The sequence below is a fragment of the Leuresthes tenuis genome, unplaced genomic scaffold, assembly GCF_036924035.1.
Source record: "Leuresthes tenuis unplaced genomic scaffold, fLeuTen1.0.hap1 SCAF_24, whole genome shotgun sequence".
Classification (NCBI taxonomy): domain Eukaryota; kingdom Metazoa; phylum Chordata; class Actinopteri; order Atheriniformes; family Atherinopsidae; genus Leuresthes; species Leuresthes tenuis.
In genome coordinates this window covers 9,985,805-9,992,843 of record NW_027325378.1, presented here as the reverse complement: position 1 = coordinate 9,992,843, position 7,039 = coordinate 9,985,805, and positions in this window count along the sequence as shown.

Here is a 7,039-nt window from a genome sequence, read left to right as displayed (position 1 = left end):
TATGGGCCAGTTGGTACCTCCTGTTCCTACTGGTTCACACCATTAATGCTCATGTTGATGAGCCAGATAGGCAACCGACAAAATGGTGTGTAATGTTACAACTGTGTGATGGAATATATTTTAGCCTGAACTACAGTTTATTTCTTAAACATATTTATGTACTTTAAATAATTGTAATAATAACCTAATTGTTTTAGTACTCAAACCTAACCAGGAAACTGTGCAGCCTAAGAGTTGTACCAGGGTCTTGGACTGGAGTCACACGGTAAAAAAGAGCTGTTTGATGCGATGTCTTTCTTTCTCCATCTTCCCACCTGAGAATTTGTATTTTATCAAGTAAACACTTGATAATCAGTACACGCAAGTGCACAGTTAAACAGAGCTACGCTTATAGCTCGACAAGGTAATTTAAAATAATGGGTGGGGAGCTGGTTTATTGACCAAAATGTGTGCTGTACACGTTCCTTTACAAATGAGATACACACTATCCTTTATGGTTTTTCTCTCATACCATCTTTTTCTTCTGTGTGCCGACTTCTTGTGTTACTTCAGGTCACTCTGGAGCATGAGCACTGCACCAAGTCCACTTCAAGTCCAGCTGAGCGAATACACGCAAGACTAATTTGTGACTCATAACCACATTATCTGGGTGTGTTAGTATGACTAAGAAATTAATTTAGATAGAACTTCAGTTAGACGAATATGTTAACATGTATTCTAAAAGTCTTGTTTAGTTGGAAAAACCACAATATCATAACCATAAAAAACACAATGAATGCCATTAGCTCTGTCTATATGGATGGGTTACAACAGCCTATTATTAGGCACAGTAGGTACTTAAAGGCCCATGTGCACGAGGAGAATGTGCCCTAATAACACTTCTAAATGGCACGATGAACAACAAGTTGGAGTGGATCAGATGACAGATGATCTCAAAAGGAAAGGCTCACATATCATTAATAGTTTTCACAGTTGTAATTAGTTCTTGAGAAGTACAGCCATAAATATTAAGCTGATGTTTGCTTATTTACACATCCAACAAACAAAGAGCAGATCACTCAGTCAGGATCAATACTCACTCTCCTGTTTAACTCTGTTCTGGTTTCCACCGACTCCAAAGGGGAACATTTGGCAGCTTACCACCTATAGGCTTCACAGTGTCTACCAGCTGGTACGTATCTGCTGCTTGGTGCAGAGCAGGTGGCTTTCAGTGGGTTTATCAGCACCTTTTCTGCTGTAAAACAACAGTGGACTGCTGGAGTGATTCAGAACAGTGAGGCTGAACCGAAGGAGCTGTAAGATGCTGAACACTCATTCTTGGAGTTTGTCACAAGAATCAACCCTTTCACATTACACACAGTCATTTGATCCTTTGTTGCTATGAAATTATTGATCAGAGCAGCTTAAGCCAGATGACTCAGTGGCTTTTGCATCAACAATGCACATACGATGGCATGAAACTTAATCAAGTGCAGACATAAATAATGCCACAATCAAATGCTGAGACCATGTATATATACTAAGTATATATATATATATATATATATACATATATACATACATGTATTGCTTGTTTGTTGCATTTACATGGATGAATCTGTACCAACTGTTCCTTGGAGGACAGTAACTGGATGGAAGCAGGGACAAAACACCCTGGACTTTCCTGTCACATGGGGCAGAGCCCTGGAAAGAGCAGTATCCTCAGATTATTTTGAATGAGCCTGCAGTGTTTTGTATTATTCATGTGGAAGAACGCTTGCACATGACCTAGCAACTCATTTGGCCCTTATTCCCATGCACCTAGTGGTCTCTGAGGGCTTAATTAAACAGTGTCGAAGCAGTGGCCCATCTCCTTCCACCACCTTAAATTCTACAGCCCTCCTCCTGTTGAAGAAATTACAAAAACTGAAATCCTCCCGCTGACTTCCACTCTGGAGAAATCTACCTTCCGTATAGCAAAGGCAGAGTGACAGCACACCATCAAGCTCCGTGTCAAATACCGGCTGCCTCCTCTTAAGAGAAAAAGCACCTATCGACACCCACTACATGATGAGAAATTATGTTAAATGTAAGTATCTACACTCATTACAGTAGATTAGAGAAAAAACAGTAGAGTAAATAAAAAAAAGAGATGAACTAATGGGGAAAAGATGGAAGACACAAACTATAAACACAAACAATGCATTATGCACAAAACTGTCATGACAGGATGAAAACAATCACCCGGTTAGGATGTGTATGGAAATTTTTATAGTGAGCGGGGTTAAGAGAAGGGGGAGGGCTATCAGTTTTTTTCTTTTTGCTGCTGCAGGGATATTATTAATTTGGGGAAGGGTGGGGGTGTCTGAAGAGAGGGCAAAACACTGAAGATTTTATCATCAATAAGCTCTAACATTGTCACTTCTCTCAGAATGGGAGAAATTATGAAAATGAGTGCTTGTAATTGATCACAGCCACATAAACAGAAACATGCAGATTTTACCACCGACTCCGTTTCTAACACTAATACAACCAGAGGAGAGACATTTCTGCATCAGAGCCTGTGTCTGAGGGGCTCTCAGTGACACGCTGCAGCACACACGCACACACACATGCACACGCACGTGACAACACACAGACTCTGCTCTTCTGGACAAAGATGGAGAGAAATATATATTCAAAAGGTTGTTACACGTCTGCAGAGTCAGTGGGGACGATGCTCTATCCGACAAGTGCAACGAGTCTTCTGAGGGTCAACTGATGTGCCGTAAGATCTAATGAAAACACATCTCAGAAATGCACAGTTTTTAACTACGTGGCTTGATTTAAATACATTCGAGGATGTAAAGCTATTTCTATGTAGGATTTTATACCGCTTCTAAATGATGCTACCAATTAAATGACCAAAAGAACCAATAACAGCTCTTGTCATAGTGCTGTTACGATACTGAACTGATGAGCAGTACTGATCCCTACTCTTACCAGTCAGTACAAACCCCCAGCTTAGTGATTTGGTGTTATCTCAGACAGCATGATGTTTGTTGGTCTCACTTACCTTTTACAGTGACAGAAGGAAGAACACACAATTTTGTTATTCTCTGAATAATTAAACTTTAAATTGGGGCACAGTTCTACCACAACTCTTTCATTCCTCAACTTCTAAGATTATTGAAACAATGGCTTGTACTGACTAGACGTGTTTGAGAATTTGAGAGTAGGGTGTTGCAACTTTCCTTTTACAGTCTGTTTGACAGTTGTGAGAGAAATGTGGTTAGATCCTGCTGCTGGAACCCCATATCTATAAAGCATCTAACCAGTGTATGATACAGGTTGTAATATGGGGACAACAGAGTATGTAATGTATCATAATATTGGTGAAAGGGAGAGAGAATATACAGCAAAAACTTTCTTAGATTTGTCTCCTTTTAAAAAAAAAAAATAGATTTACAACTTGACACATATTTTACTCTGGAATCAGAGGACCTGAACATCACATCTGTAATACAAATGTGCACAGTGTGAAAAATGTGCTCTTTGACATGCTCCTCGCACGAAATTCTGTAAAACCTCTTTTTGCTCAGACAGCTTTTTCTGTGAAAGGAGAAAAGTTCTGCTACCTGATCGTGTGAAACTTGCTGCAGACTTCACCACATTTAAGAGGGCAACCAACTGCCGGTAGTCTCAGCAAACCTGTACTCATGTCTAGTTTTTAGATATAACGTACTGAAACGTGTGCATTTCTGTAATCTTCTGGACTCAGAAATCATGAACACACAAACCAAATAGAGAACAGAAGAAGAATAAAATATGCTCTCCAGTTATTTAGACTGGGACGCTTACACTTACATATAATGGTATATACAATAGGAATACAGATATGAAGAGACTTTAAATGAACACAGTTAAATAAACCAATCGGTTCAGTGCCCAATCATGTTATTCACATGCTCATCATTATTGTTATTGAAAAAAGAAAACAAAAACAACTGCTGGCTTGGTACAAATAGGAGGTTGTGTCTCCAACAATTGAACAGTGCTGTTAAAATTAATAAATGCAATTGGATTTATAAGTGCCTCTGATTGGATTAAATCAACATCAAAGAGAATAAAGCCCTGAAACAATTTTCTTTTTCTACCGGCAGAATGAAAATTTGTTTGTTGCAGAAATTGCTTGTAAATCCCTTGGATATCAAATAAGCTTTGAACAGTAAGCACTGCACAGAGAATCAGTCCTCACCTGCTTGCTGCAGAGCTTTTGTTGCCACTCAAGGACTCGGGACTTTTAAAGTGAAAAGATGGTTGATGCACATAGATTCAAGCCTTCAGTTAGAAACTGAACACATGAAGTGAAACAAAACGCTGCCCACATGTTCTTTTTTTTATGGAACAGCTGTTAGACAGGGATTTAGGTGCAGCTAAATTGGAGTTTAGAGAATTTTTTTCCAGGGGTATCTTCAGCAGATTAGGAGGGAGGATGCCAAGGGTCCTTTTTAGTAAACTGGCAAAGGGAGCAGGGAGATTCACACCTCCACCTACAATAATGGCTTCCCACATTATCCTGTAGCATGAAACATTTTTCTAAATGCTAAATGGATAACCATGAAACATAATTTAACATAAATCTGTAGATTTTAGTTTTTTTTTTCTGCACATTTGGCAAAGAGCTTGTTCTTGACACTCATCCAACAGAAATATAATACATCTGCAAATTCTTTAGTGATTGATTCTTAGTGCTTGCTGGTGTATTTGATGTTTGCTGCGCATTATTGCATTAGCAGTATTATTGCTGCTTGTCTTGGGAACAGAAAAAGGATTTATGTGAGTCTGAACAAAAGCCCTGAGTTTTGTGTTCGTGTACAAGTTGCACAAATCCAGAGCATTTCTACAACTGCAGTACACCAGACAATAGCCTGAAGGAACTGTAACAGTGGAGTAAGAAAAGTTTTTGTCTGACTTGGATGGGTGTTTTCTGACAGGTTCAGAAATCAGTCTGGACAGTGAGTGTCACTTAATCCCTGGATAGAAGAGCTCAGCAGGGAACGGGGGGGTACTTTTGGTTGGTCACAGCATGGAAGCTACACAGAAAATGACTTTAGATGCACTTACTCGTTAAAAGCATAGCCGCAATATCTGAGTTTAAACCAGACTAAGCTGGTGTTGGGAGTGAAAAGATTTTACAGGAAATTACTTTTTTTTTTTTTATCATCATGACCACAAGGTAAAAAGTAGAGATACAGCTCTCAACAAAGTAATTGCAGAATGGTGCCCTCTCTGCAACACTGGACTGGACTTGTTTAAGTAATTAGCAGCTGTGATTGTTCATGTTGGATTGATCTTAAGCCTTGCTGTCATTGCTCTGCAAGTCTGTGTTTTGGGTTAAGCGCTTATGTCAACATGCTTACGTGCTCACAGTGACAATTCTAAGATGGATATCTACATGCAGTGTTTACCATGTTCAGAGTTTAGACAAAAACACTATCTTTAGACACCTGTCAGTGTCAAGTCCTGCACATCTGTGGGCTAAAAGGTGCATGAAAAGATGGATACAGCCTAATTGATATCACCCACTGGATGGATGTAAGGGATAGATCTGACCAAAAACCCAAGGAGAACATCTACAACCACTGGGCTGCAACCATGACACTCAAACACAAACTGAAAATGTAAAGCGTTGTTATGATCTGCGAAGGATATTGTAACAACATTTGCACAGATTTTATTTGCATGTTTGCCCACCTATTCTACTAAGACAAATACTTGACCATTTTACAAGGCCACTACTGGCTTTACAGTTATTTTACTATGCATCTACTGCATTCTACTGTATGTTAAAAGTATATTAGTTCATTTTGGATCAGTGTGACTGGTCTTAGCGCCTTCAAGAGAAAGTATATGAACATTTACTCTCATTATGCTGCCAGTTGTCTACAGAAATGCCTGATTAATATTCCCAAGCATAGATTTACCCTCTGCCAATTAGCACTAAGTAAGATTACCGTCGTTGCATCATTTGAATTTTATTACAATCCATTCAAAAGTTGAGAAGATATTTCACTCAAAACCCCCAAGGGTCAATCCCTTTATAGGCAATTAAGAAAAATCAAGAGGATCCCCGCTGGCAGCACAACTCTTCCATGAATGTGATTTCAATTCAATATGAAACTTAGATGTCAACTCGATGGAACAAGAGAAAAAGTCATTCTGAAGTAATGCTGGAGCCCCTGAGTTTTAGTATAGAAATTATGTCTTTGAGATGTATTATTTTGGAAACATGTCAGGTTTGTTTCTCAATAACTATATTTAGTGTCTTACTTATATGTGATCCTTGTTCCTCAGGACCATCTGTATCATCTTATCAATTATTGTTTAACGGATTTCCAAAATCGCTTCACTCGAGGCCGTCACATCAGGAAGAATGCAGCCACTTAAAATTGAGTTGCACAGCTGAAGGTACAAGAGAGTCGTTCAAAAAGAATTACATTCAAAACTCTCCCGGGATGCAGTGGGTGTTGCTTCTGTTTTCAAGGGAGGAAGCTGCTTTTCTCAAATGTTGGATGTTATTTTGTGCTGAAATGATCTGAGACGGGTTTCAGATGAGACAATCTGCAAGTAACAACAGTGCGCTGATTGGAGGTGAATTCTGAATCCAGAAAAGTATAGGCTCAAACTGTGAGACAAAAATATAGACGAACAATCTACAGGGCTATTTAAATGACAAAAACACCCCTCTCCTGCTGTGTGCAATCAGCGCACGCTTGCAGGAAAACATACATGCAGTGAGCAAGAGACAATACGTAAATTGCTTTTGGTTGCCTTTTATACACCATATATGGAGGCTCTTGTCACAAATATCTTTAAACTTCTTCACAAAGTATTTACTGTTTCTGCTCCCATTGTAGACTTGCAACATACTGAAGTTCTCACAGATTAGTGACAAAGTGGCTTTTATCTACAGTTTGTACTTTAAAGGAGTGCACAGCTATAACAGAGTTATCCCCATGTTATTCCCATGAGAAAAAACTCCAATGTTGGACTCTCATCTCTCTCAGGTCAAAACCAT